This window comes from Ctenopharyngodon idella, chromosome 20 (assembly GCF_019924925.1).
Source record: "Ctenopharyngodon idella isolate HZGC_01 chromosome 20, HZGC01, whole genome shotgun sequence".
Classification (NCBI taxonomy): domain Eukaryota; kingdom Metazoa; phylum Chordata; class Actinopteri; order Cypriniformes; family Xenocyprididae; genus Ctenopharyngodon; species Ctenopharyngodon idella.
The window spans coordinates 2,776,018-2,790,507 of NC_067239.1; the positions used below are offsets into that span (position 1 = coordinate 2,776,018).

Below are 14,490 nucleotides of genomic sequence, written 5' to 3' on the forward strand. Positions count from 1 at the left end.
TTTCTAGAGCTTAATCTCTGCAATATCCATTTGCCTTAAACCCTCTATTAAGTTGTTTTATTATTGAACAAATACATATGAATACATAATGGAAATAAGGCTCAAGCTAAAATTGAAAAAAGTTTAATGTTTGTGGCGGATGTAGAGGTCCTTCATCTGATTTACATGCTGAGTATAAATCAATTCCAGGAGCATATTTCCAATTATTAACATCTTTGATGTATGAAGCGAGCGCAGTATGAACAGAGGTGGGATGCGTAAATACTCAATAATTTAAAAAAAAGCTTCTCTCTCTCTCTTCCTCTCTTTATTTCTTATCTCACCCTTATTGAATGTGAAGTTTCAGGATGTTAGTGGGATCGCAGCTGTCACCACTGAACCTCTCTAACATCTGTGAAAGCTGGGACTGCAGATCCATTTGAATTAAAAACACCCAAACACACACACACACACACACACACACACACACACACACGCACAGCGATGCAAAACTGCTTGCTGTGGTGAAAATTAGCCTAAGGTCAATGATCAGCCATTTTTTTTTTGCTTCCGTACACACACACAGATCTTGCATAACCCTACTGAAAAATCCATTCCAGGATTTTTCTCCATATAGTGCACCTCACTGGGGTTCAATGGGTTGAAGGTCCAAATATCAGTTTCAGTGCAGCTTCAAAGGGCTCTACACGATCCCAGATAAGGAATAAGGGTCTTATCTAGAGAAACCATCGTTCATTTTCTAAAAAATATGAAAAGTTATACACTTTTTAACCACAAATGCTCGTCTTACACTGCTTTGCGATGCGCCACACATGACGTAATCATGTAGGAAAGGTCATGCGTGACGTAGGCGGAAGTACAGATCCAGTGTCTACAAAGTGAACATGCAAAGACTAAGTCAAACGCCCTTTACAAAAAAAAAGGTAAAACAACGATCTCAGACGATTTTGAAGTTGGAGGAGAAAATGAGATTGAGTTTGTCAAGCTGTACTGAAACTGACATTTGGACCTTCAACCCGTTGAACCCCAGTGAAGTCCACTATATGGAGAAAAATCCTGGAATGTTTTCCTCAAAAACCTTCATTTCTTTTCGATTGAAGATAGAAAGACATGAACATCTTGGATGACATGGGGGTGAGTAAATTATCAGGAAATTTTAATTCTGAAGTGAACTAATCCTTTAAAGGGATAGTTCACCCCAAAATGTAAATTTTGTCTTTACGTACTCACTTGTATGAGTTTCTTTCTTCCGCTGAACACAAAAGAAGATATTTTGAAGAATGTTGGTAACCAGACAGTTGACGGCACCCACTGACTTCCATAGTATTTATGAACTCAATGGGTGCCTTCAACTGTCTGGTTACCAACATTCTTACAAACATGCTTATCATAGACAAGGTGTATTGTATATATGAAATTTCAATACATTTTGGGAAAAAAATTAATAATATACTTTAAGACCAGCAAACCAGCTTAGTGTTTCAGCAAGGAATGCATACAGACAAACACACACACACACACACACACACACACACTCACTATTTCAGACATCTGTTCAGTCTCTGTTCTCTTTGAATGTATTTTGAACATTATGGCTTCTGATGAGACAGCTGGGGTGATGGTGTGAAAGCCGCCCATTGTGTTACTGCAGGACAGTACATGCTCGACAGAAGCTGTTTCCATTCTGTCTCTCGAAGGTCAGCCAGTGTGTCTCATACCACAAAAATAACCAAAAGAGGAACTAAGTCCTTTTTTTTGCACATGTACTGTTCTTGAGTGTTCGGTCACCAGGAGTGTTCACTGTGGCAACAATAAACAAACCACTTCCCCAGATCTCCTTCGGTGTAAAACACACACTATGACCACACTGCAGATTGGGTGTTCGGTTTTTTCCCCAGTACAAGCAACAGCACCAGGAATTCATTTCCTGTTCTTGTCCCTCAAAAAGACGATCAGCCTCAGGGCCGGCAGACATACACACACACACACACACACACACATGAACATGCGTGCTCATATTTGCAAGGCTCAGGGACACAATGATGGTTATTAATTTCAGCCCCTGAATAATGAAATCCAGAGCAAGAGAACCTGAACAGGTTTGCAAGAACGTTCTGGAAGAGCAGAGGTTGTTGAGGTCACCGCTGGAGTGAATAAATTACAGCTCAGTGAAAAAGTGACCCTCGCGCCTTTCCAGTCTGACAGTGGAGTCCATCACTGAAGGGGTTACTTCAGCTCAAACTAGAGGAGAAATGTGTCGAGAGACAGGGAAAACAGTGAAGCAGGATTCTTTTGGAGTCACCATGGCTTGATACCCTGCAGGCATTGTGGGTATTTGACAGCTCTGATGGATAGTGGTAGAGGCAGAGTGTACTGTCATGACTAGAAGTGACACACTCCATAATGTTTCAATCCTGACAACCCACAAAATGGGCCTTTTCAGCATTGTAAATGGGATATCGCTGCTGAAACTTGTATGCTGCCTTGTAAACCCGAACAATGTGTAATCACTGTTTAATTTTCATGGTCAGCGGAAGCTTCCAGAAGAACGGCCGGATTGTCAGAGGGTGAAAAATTGGGCACTGACGAACCACTGGTAGAGCTTCTTTTGTGCCTTGTCCTTGCAAATTTATTAAAAAAACACTGCGGTATTGATGATGAATGCAATGAATATTTTCAGAGGTCAGAGTGTTATTGTAGCGCTTATGAAAGACGTTTCTCAAAATCTCATTTCGAGAAAGTAAACATCATTATGGAAGCAACTCAAGTGAAGAGGTCATTCAGCAATCTACCTAATGATGTATTGGATAAATAGAAGCAAAAATATTATAATACTGTGTTTATGTAAATTATGCGGTAATCATAAACATACATATCTGCATAAGCATTCTAAGAAAGGAATTGAAAAAAAAGAAAGAAGTCATTGTGATTTTGGAGTTCTTTCAGCAACTGTCTTGATTGTTCTCGGTCTATTTAGTCTTGAGTTTGTTTACTATATTCAAAATGTCTTGCTCAGCTAAGAAATTCTTGTTAAGGAAATTGTTGATTGGCAACTTTTCAAATAGTAATAATAAACTGGCACTCTTACATATGGTTTTACATTACTTTTAATCTGTAGTACCGGTCAAAAGTTGGGAAAGATTACTATTTTTAATGTTTTTGAAAGAATATGCTTATCAAGGCTGTATAATAAACAGTACAATGTTGGAAACAGTTGTGCTAAAAAAGTTAAAAAGGACAGTATTTATTTAAAATAAAAATCTTTACCATTCAAAAGTTTGGGGTCAGTAATTTTTTCTTTCTTCTTTGAAAGAAATTAATACATTTATTCAGCAAGGATGTGTTAAATTGATAAAAAGTGGTAGTAAAGACTTGCATATATTGTTAGAAAAGATTGCGTGATATAAACTCACAATTGTGAGTTATAAAGTCAGAATTGTGGGATAAAAACTCACAATTGTGTAATATATACTCACAATTGCAAAATATAAAGTCAGAATTGTGAGTTATAAACTCAGAATTACATGATATAAACTCACAATTGCGAGTTATAAAATCAAAATTGTGATATAAACTCAATTGCGAGTTATAAAATAAGAATTGCAATATAACCTCGCAATTCTGAGAAAAAATTTTTCCCCATCAGAATTTGACTATAACTCGCAAAGTCAGAATTGTGAGATAAAAAGTTGCAATTATATTTTAAATTGTTTTATTCCATGGCAGAAACAAGCTTCCATATATATCTGAGTGAAATGGCTTCTTGAACAAGAAAAAAAAAAAAAAAATGTAGGATGGGACTTGATTTTGTCCATTGGGAACTGATTGGATCGTTGGAACATTGTTGTTTGTTAATTTCTCATCAGAGAAGAGATATCATTGTGAAGGGGAGGAGGCGTTAATATTTTCCATTAAAAATTTAGAAGAGCACAAGTATTAAAAAAAAAACAATGTGCACAGATAAATCATTTATAATAAATACTGCAACATTCCATAAAAATATTTTATAGTAAGTTAGTGACATACTTCAATATAAAACAGTTTGTTCAGATGACAATGTTTTGGCATTTAGTTTAACATTCAAAAGAGTTCATTTCTTAGTATTTGTAACTGAGAAAATCTGTATGCTAGTAATAGCTTTCACAGACAGTATTTCAATATGCACTAATAATAATAAAAACATTCACTCGTTATTTTTTTAATGGTCGCCATTCAACAACCTTCACCTTGGATTCTTTAAAGCTGTGCATGTTCTTTCATCTTTCTTTGTTTCTCTCATACTCCATCTCATACTCATTGCCTTCCATCACTTCACTCGGCTTCATTAAAGCCTTATTCGAGGATCCCGTCGCGTACACATATGTGCGTGAGAATGAGTGCGAGATTGAGGCAGCGGTGTGAGAGTGTGGGTGGGTTCTTCTTTGGAAGATTGCCCCTCTCCAAATTCCTCATGATAAGCAAATGATTAGTGGACACTTTCGGCTGAAACACGCGGCACTCTGTTTTTCCTCACCGCCCACTACAGAACTAGAAAGAAACACCCACATGTTAAAGCTGTTAATGGATTCTTCTGAAGTGACCTCAGCCAACAATCTCCAGACAGGCAGGGCTCATAACAAACAACCTTCTATATATGTTCACCCAAAATATTCCAGACCCTGTTAGCTTTACTGAATTTCCATCCCTCTGGTGCAGAAATGGGCTATTAAAGAGACAGTTCAACCAAATTTGATGTTTGTCATCATTTACTATTAGGAATGCACCGATACCGCTTTTTCCAGAATGAGTCCGATACCAATACTTTTATTTTCAGTACTTGCCGACACCGAGTACCAATATGTGTATTTTCATTGCATTTTTCATTTTTAAAAATACTGGCCAGAGAAACCAAAAGAATATGAATCAAATTAGTTGGCTTACAAATAGAAATTTCTCAGTTATTTTCATGCCTAATTCTGCCTGTTAAAATGTATTGTAGGAGCATATGTTCATATTATTGCTCTCTCATATTTTATCTTTAATTTAAAAGCACAGTGAATATTTAGTCAAGAGCAGTGAGTGATTTTCTCTTTGTCTTTAGATTTAGGGGGTGGTTGATTATGATTTCACTTTTTTAACTTTAGTTAGTGTGTAATGTTGCTGTTTGAGCATAAACAACATCTGCAAAGTTACAACGCTCAAAGTTCAATGCAAAAGGGAGATATTTTATTTTACAGAAATCTCTGTTTAAGGACTACAACAAACGGCTGGTAGGGACTACAACAAGCTTCTTCCCGGGTTAGTGACATCACTAACCCTAAAATTTACATAAACCCCACCCTCGGGAACACACAACGAATGGGGTGAGGCCATGTTGGGCTGCTTTAGAGAAGAGGAAGAGTTGTTGTAGTAGAGTGTTGTTACCATGCCGTCATTTTACACTGGACTGCTTCACAAACGAGGGTCAAGTCAACACTGGATTTGCAAAAAGATTAACATGACGGCACATGCTAGTCGATGAGTTGAATCAACTCCACAGCAACTACATAAATTTATCCACTAACCATTCAGAAATGTCCAGTTTCATTCTAAAAGTTGTAACTTCTTCCTGAGTCTCTCCATCAGTGTCCGACTCCGGTTTGAACAATGTAAGGCTGAACACCGTTACTGACAATCCTCATTTTGGCTGCGTGACATTCTCCAGCTTTGTTGTTGTTGAGCAACTGAAGCGTGAGCTGTTAAAGCTCTGCCCTCTTCTGGAAAGGGGGCCGGGAGCAGCAGCTCATTTGCATTTAAAGGGACACACACAAAAAGGGACAAACAAAAACGACCTGTTTTTGCTCACACTCAAATAGGGGCAAATTTGAGAAGCTACTGTATAATAAATGATTTGTGAGGTATTTTGAGCTGAAACTTCACAGACACATTCTGGGGACATCAGAGACTTATATTATATCTTGTAAAAGGCGCATTTTAGGTTCCCTTTAACATTGAGGACAAAGACAGCAGTAGGTTTATTAGGCTGCTGTCACTTTTAGAGCTGCACGTATTCAACATACCGTTACACATGTGTTTTCTTCCTCAACTGTTTACGTTCACTTAAGACATAACCGACTATGTTTCACAAGGATACTTACCTATATGGGCATTTTGACATAATTTTGTGGGAATTTGTCTGTTTAAGTGCCAGAAGCTATTCACGATCTGTCTGTCTGAGAGGCAGTTTTCTGGGTGCGTGCTTCCGATGCTTGCACACAGAAAACGTCATGTGATTACAGTACTGCCTTCCTGTAATAATGTAGGGAACCACTTGTTATACATAAGTCATGTAACTTTTCATGTTTTTACTTGCATATACAATTTAGTTTTAATTCAAATGATGCATATGTGCAGAGTAAGTGATCAGCAATCAAGGACATGCAACAGAAGTGCGCTTTCTCTCTCTCTAACGTCAGTTAACGTTAGTAATTTGCTCCTCATTTTACTTTCTTTGCTATTGCCATATCCGACCGAACTACAAACTTTCCAGCCATGTCTGTGAAAAGGGGATTTGCTCGACAAACTCACACATCTGTGCTGTTGCACACTCAATCCACTTCGTGTTCTCTTATCAGCTCGCGCACATATGTGTAAATATTTAATCTGCTTAACAATCTATTAATTCGATACATTTAATTCATAGACATCCTTCTCTGATATGTCCCTTCTGCTCTCTGTTTACTCTGTTGTATCGGACCCGATACCGGCATCCCTATTTACTAACCCTTATGTTGTTCCAAACCAGTAGGACTTTCTTTCTTCTGTAGATCACAAAAGGAGAAATTATGAAGAATATGCTGCTTTCAAACTTCAAAAAGGATGCAAAAGAACCATGAAGATTTAATAAAATTGATCCATATGTACACTGTATTCACTATTATTAAGTCTGAAGCTGTATGATCACTTTCTGTGAGAAACAAAAATAAATGTTATGTCATTATTCACATTACGTCAATCCAGTGAGCTTCTAACCACTGTGACAGGATTATTGAGCAAGTGAGTTGAATTCAAGAACTGAAACAAATGACTCATACTGATTTTGTGAACTGGATCAGCTGATTCATTGAAAAGAATGATTCATTCAGCTAATTGGAAATGATTACTTGAAGAAATATCTAGTATATTAGGTTCATATCTAAAAATGCGCCTAAGAGAGCTAGCACACGTCAATATTTTCAGTGAAAAACAAATTTTATTTTGTTGCTCACAAAGCTGGAATATAGCAAATATATAGTGCATGCACTACTTTTATGCTACATTGCATTTGCATAGAAAAAAAAGACCAGTGTATTATTCAGAATTACTTTTTTCATGTTTCGTGAAGACAGCAAGAGTCATACTGGTTAGGAATGACAGTGAAACAACAGTGGCAGGATTTAGGGTGAACTATTATATTCACATTAGCTTTTCTTCATGAAGAATGCCTCAAGAAAATGAGACTTTAGGAAAAGTGAGAAAAAGGTGGTGATGCAAACTTGCTTTGGCCTCATTAGTTCATCTTTCACCATGGTGACAAGGCAGTAATTATGGGATGTGGATGCTGTGCTCTGTAGCTTGTGCGTGTCTGGAGATTTTAAAGAAGCTGGTGGAATCACAAAAGAGTGGTGACTACCCGAGAGGAAAGAGAGAACAGAGTAGGTGGAAAAATTGATTAGAAGTGATCTTTTATGATCAACAAGAAGCTTGTCAGTTGTAGATGAATGTCTGTGTCTCCTACTTCATGATATCAGTCCCTCCCTCTCTCTTGCTGTGCTTGAAATGGCATACTATCATAGTAAAATTTGAATGGAAATCAGTATGTGGTAATTTCCAGATGATATAATGACACTTGCTATAGTCACTTGCAGTATCAGAGCTATCAAGCAGCTGCATGTGCTATTTCCCAAAATGCAATGCATTTATCCTTAAATTTCTGTGTTAGATTTAATAAAATGGTTGAGATACAGAAATACGTTGTTGAAATACATATTCAACTATAATTTAAACCATTTATGGTTTGATATTGCCATTTGATTCTGCCATTTACTGCTATTACATGCCAATGTCTCTTTTCCCAAACAGTCATACAGTCTTTGTTTATGGCAGACCAGGGGTTTTCAGAGCCCCAAATATGATGAGCTCCCTTGTGAGGGACCCCTTGTCTAAAATGTTAAGGAATATATTATATAAATGCATACGGGTATATATTTGGGTCATTGGCAAAAAGGTGTTTTCAAAGAATCTTTTCAAAACTGATAACTGTAATGCATATTTTTGAGTCATAAACAGCGTGTTTAAACAAGTTTCAGTTGTTAAATAATATTTCATATTTAAATTCATTTTATGAATGTTTTTATGTCAGGCGGTACAACCAAATAGTTTTTAGTGTAGTTGTACCACCTGACATGGAAAGTGTACCTACCCATTCTTCAGATGAGCAGTTTTTCCTAGTATTTGAGAGAGATCTACAAACATTTTCACTCTGCCACAAAGATCAGTTGGGCTCCTCTGAATGATGCATTATCATGTTTACCGTTATTACCTTGTCAATTTATAATAAAAGAGCCATGTTTGCAGTTGTGCCACCCTGACATTTGTTTTTCAATTATCTCAACAGCTTTAAAACTACTGATATTTATAAAATTTGTTTATATCAAATGTTTCAAACTTATAATTATGCCATTTAGTTTTTAATTTTTTATTATTAAAGATACCATTTTAAATAGTTTTCTTAGTCTGTTAATTTGTTCAGACAGTTGCACCACCTGATATTTTGAGGGTTTAAAGGGTTAGTTCACCCCAAAATGAAATTTCTTTCATTAATTTTTCACCCTCATGTCGTTTCACACCCGTCAGACCTTCGTTCATCTTCTGAACACAAACTAAGATATTTTTGATGAAATCCGAGAGGTATATGACTCGTCCATAGACAGCAATATAATCAAAACTTTCAAGGTCCAGAAAGGAACTACAGACATCGTTAAAACAGTCGACGTGACTGCAGTGGTTCAACTTTAATGTTATGAAGCAATGAAAACACTTTTTGTGCGCAAAAACAAAAATAACTTTATTCAACAATCTCTTCTCTTCTGTGTCATTCTCATACGTTGTTTACATCCAGCGCTTCCAGGTTCTACGTCAGAACAGCGACTCATTATTGGCCGGCTCCTGCGTCAGCACCACACGCATGCATCGTGCTGATCACATGATCAGCTTTGGCCAATACTCAGCCGGCATTTGGACGTAAACACGGAAGCCTTCACTGTGCTTACTGTGTCACCTGCGTAATGATAATGACAGGGAAGAGAAGAGACTGTTGAATAAAGTCATTATTTTTGTTTGTTTTTGTGCACAAAAAGTATTCTTGTCTCTTAATAACATTAAAGTTGAACCACTGCAGTCACGTCGACTGTTTTAACGATGTCTTTAGTGCCTTTCTGGACCTTGAAAGTGTTGATTATATTGCTGTCTATGAATGAGTCATATACCTCTCAGATTTCATCAAAAATATCTTAATTTGTGTTCTGAAGATGAACAAAGGTCTTACGGGTGTGAAATGACATGAGAGTGAGTATAGAATTTTACATTTTTTTCCTTTAAGATAACAAAACATAAAATAATATGTATTATTTAAATGTACTAAAAATTCAAACTAAATGTCATTAATTTATCAAATTATTTTAAAAGGAAATAATGCACTTGGACACAAAAATATGCATGTCATTGACCCATTTACATGTACATATACCAATTTATATGTGTTTATAATAATATTATAAATATTTCTACAACATTATCAGGAAAATATTTACGTTCTATTAATCTGATATTTTCTAACCCACTAGGCTTGTCAACAGAATAACATAATTGGTATTATTTTCATGATTTTGGTCTTAATAAAGCAGAATGAGAATGTAAAATTATGTAAATTACAGCTTAATCTTATTTATCACTATTATTATTATTATTATTATCAGTAGCCTAGTAATAGTATTTTTATTTATTTATTTGACATTTTTTACATATTTTTTCTCTGAAATATTCTGCAAAACCTATTTTGAAAAGCCCTGTGCTAGACTGTCGTTGCACTAGCCACTTCTGAAACACAAAGATAAGTCATGTTGAATGCCATGCAAACCTTTTTATCCATGTAAAGTACGGATCTCAAAGTCAAGAGTGTCACGTATCTATTTTTGTTGAGAGGAGCCATTTACAGTCCTGATTCACATCAGTCCATAGGAGAACGCTTGAATGGACATAACATATCTGCTGTATTGAATGGAATGATATTTCTCTTATATCGGCTAGCACTAGCCAAGCAATTCAGAACAGCGTTTCACACAACACAACTGTTTGTTCTGACACTCCTTTCTGTCAAGCCAAACTTCACTACATTCAATCAAATACATTCCTAGACTATATTACATGTAAGCCATTATTTTGTTTTAATTGTTTTATTATAAAACAGCTACCATAACCCTGCAACAACCAACAACCTTAAATGGTTATTGACTGTGAAACACTGTCAAGTATGCAGTATTTTATCCCAAACACAATCATGCTTTTTTCTATCTTCACATGTGCACATTTTTAGAAGATTACAACTGAATAAGAAGAAAAGACACAAGGGGAACAAAGGCTGCAGATACAGTATCTCATCATCTAGTGTGTGTGTGTGTGTGTGTGAGTGTGTGTCCTCTCATGTCTTAATAATTCAAAATAGGGTAATCAGGCTTTAGAACGGCTTGCTTTGTTCCTCTAATTCCATAGCAACCACATGCCAGAACGTTATGCAGGGCAGAGAGAAAGTCTGATAAATTAACTATAGAGAACTGTGAAGCGCTCTCACACATGCAACCTCTCGAGAATGTGTGAAAGGATCATGCTTCATTTCAATTCATTCTTCAAGCTCAAAATAAGATTAGTGTTTTATTTCATTGTGCATATGAATGTGTTTGGAATTGCATAAGTGAGTGAGTGTGCTTACCAAAAAAAATAAATAAAAAAAAAAAAAAAAAAAAAAATTCACATGTTACACCAAAATATACCCAAAGCATCGCCACTTGAACAAAGAATGAATCAGTTCTGCCACTGTAACCTGCGCATTCTGCAGTCTCATGAACTCTCATGCAGCCGTGTTTGTGCACGTCAGCTTAATTGGCTGTGATCTCTACCGCCTAAAAATTGATTGGCTTTGATAAGATCAAGTTCTTATCTGCATAAGGCACGCAGTCGCTCTAAACCCGTGATTCGTACTGTACACGGTCAGAACGTTGCGAGCTGGTGTCATGAAGTCTGCACGAGGGACAAAATGATTTCTCTTCAATCACTCTCTTTTGTCTGACTTGAAGTGTTTCCGTGCATGAGTGAGAAATAAAGAGGCCTTCATGTTAAAGACAGGTTTAATTAAGAAAAGAAAGGACAAAGACATGAAAACTCCTCCTGCGATGAATGCCTGGAACTCAATCTACTGCGACTTAGCAGAATGAATAGGATAAATTAATGTTATTAACTTTATTCATTATTCATGCACAAGGGGGGCAGATTATGAGCTAATATTGTCTGAGTGAAACAGTAAAAAACAAAGAACCAATAAAGCTAATAAAACTAATAGATCTGTGCATCTCAAACTATATACTGTGTGTAAGAGACACGTAGCTCCAACATATTACTGCAGTGTTACGGTAGACAGGAAGTCATTTTTGATGCCAAAGGAAGTATATGGGTCATGATATGAAATGGCTGTCATTTCCATTTTGAAAAGATAAATTAAAAGTACATTTCTGTAATATTTTAAACAGTCAAATGATGCATTTATAAAAGTATAGTTCACCCAAAAATTGAATTTTTGTCATTTACTCCCCCATTTGTCAATTCAGCTCTTCTGTGATACTGGTCATTCACAATTAAGATTAATAAACTGCAGTTAATAAACTTCAAAAAAGACACAAATGTACTATAAAATATCCTAAAAGAAAATACAAATGTGCTGGTATTCTCTGAAAATCTTGTTATCTGTTCCTTCTGTCCATGCTATTAATGAAAAAATTATCAGTGTCTGTTTCATGAATGAATCTTTCATTTTCAATGATCAACATTTTATTTAGCAGGTCAGGCTCAAAATTAAATGATTGCAGGGATAGTTCAGGCAAAAATGAAAATTCTGTCATGATTTACAGGTACTCACCCTCGTATCGTTCCAAACTTCGAAACACGAATGAAAATATTTTTAATATTTGCTCATCATTTTTGTCCATCTACTGAAAAGTCCACGTAACTAAAACTTTCACACAAGTACAAAAAAACAACAACAAAAAAACAGTGTAAAATTATCCATATGAATTGAAGCGGTATAATTCAAGACTTCAGAAGAGACATAACATGCATCATGAACTTGAACATATTTTTTTTTTTTCCTGGGGGCGGCGGTAAGGTTTTTTTTTATAAAAAGAATTAAAAGATTAAAAGGGATTTAAGGGAATAACGAAAAAGAAATGGTAAAAGTTCCAGGTTTATTGTAGTTATTGAGTAATGAATTTAAACTATTTTTAAAAAAAAAACATATATTCACTCTTATTTGTATGTCTAATATGTCAAAAACACAAAACATTTCTTGTCTGTAATGTATTACACTAATCATATCATATTAATCAAATAATTGCATCTTTTCAATTCAAAATGGTGAAATTTCATAAAATGTTGTGTAGTTTGCATCATCGGATATTACTGCCAGCTGCTGAATATTTCAATCATAAAACAGTCATCAAATATTAAAGTCCCTCTTAGTCAATAATTTTATCCCTTAAAACTAATTTTTGATCACCAAAATAACATATTTAAATGTTTTTTCCTGTGAAAAAAAATTCTTTATGCCTTACAATAGCTTGAATGTAATTCTACACCCTCATTTAATATACATGGATCAATGAATATGCAAATTAGCCCCGCCTCCACTCACTCCAGTGGTATCACTCTTTACAAAATTGGACACATGACGGTAATTAATATGATTAGTCTTTTGCTTGACTACATTATCAAACAGCTAATAATGTGTTGCTAATGTTACACAAACCATGTTCACATTCGTTCTCTCAGACTGCCTTCTAAATACCAATATCCTTAGAAACACTTTGAACAGCGTCAGTGGAGAAAGACATATAGTTCATCATAACACCGTAATATACATCATACACCCATTATATTGCTAAATCTACACAATTTTTCATATAATAATAATAATAATAATAATAATTCCTTACATTTATATAGCGCTTTTCTGGGTACTCAAAGCGCTTTACATATGGAAGAGGGAATCTCCTCAACCACCACCAATGTGCAGCATCCACCTGGATGATGCAGCGGCAGCCATATTGTGCCAGAACGCCCACCACACATCAGCTTATTGGTGGAGAGGAGACAGAGTGATGAAGCCAATCAGTATATGGGGATGATTAGGAGGCCATGATGGACAGAGGTCAATGGGCATATTTGGCCAGGATGTCGGGGTTACACCCCTACTCTTTTCGAAGGACATCCTGGGATTTTTAACGACCACAGAGAGTCAGGACCTCGGTTTAACGTCTCATCCGAAGGACGGTGCTTTTTGACAGTAGTGTCCCCATCACTATACTGGGGTGTTAGGACCCACACAGACCACAGGGTGAGCACCCCCTGCTGGCCTCACTAACACCTCTTCCAGCAGCAACCTAGTTTTCCCAGAAGGTCTCCCATCCAGGTACTAACCAGGCTCAGCCCTGCTTAGCTTCAGTGGGCAACCAGTCTTGGGCTACAGGGTGATATGGCTGCTGGAACAGAAAAATATACCAGGATAACCTGGCTTCTTTTGAGACTCCCTTGCGCGGTCAGTTAATGATATGCTAAAGCTCGCCAGCACGCTGACCGTCCGTCTTTTTTCACTGCAGTTTTAAAGAGAAAATACTCAGCAATGGTGTTGACTAATGAATTTGCACATGGTTTGTCTTAAAACATTTTAAAACACCACAAAGACATATATAAACAACATTAAAAACTTGATTTTCACCACAGGGGTCTTTAAATGTTTAACTACTTACTCATCATGTACTCTTTCACTGCTAAAACGAAAGCGTCGCACTGGAATTCGCACTCGTCTTCTGTGAACAGTAAGCCCCGCCTTCTTTGATTTGATTGGCCATCTCACTCATTCTGACAGTAATGAATGCTGTTAGACCGCTGAGGCAGACCAGCCTAAAAAAAAATGAACATTTAACACTTTTTGTCTTCCGAACATCAATCAGAGCGGTGCATCAATAGCAGCATCAAGAATATCAAATATTGGGGCGACAATTTGGCCATTTCTAATTATCGGGGAGGACTTGTCCCCCGCAGTGTCTATGGTGGTTACAGCTTTGATATAAATATTGATCAATGCACATATATAAACCAAAAGATCAACCGTATTGACTTGACTTGAGAAAACTTCATTGGGTTTCATGTGTCAAGCATATATGGTTG

The 14,490-nt window shown here is 36.4% G+C and overlaps 1 pseudogene; it reads right to left on the bottom strand.

The window, feature by feature from the left end:
- Window positions 1–13,690: 13,690 nt before the first annotated feature.
- On the bottom strand, window positions 13,691–13,807 carry LOC127502998 (uncharacterized; annotated as a pseudogene).
- Window positions 13,808–14,490: the final 683 nt, after the last annotated feature.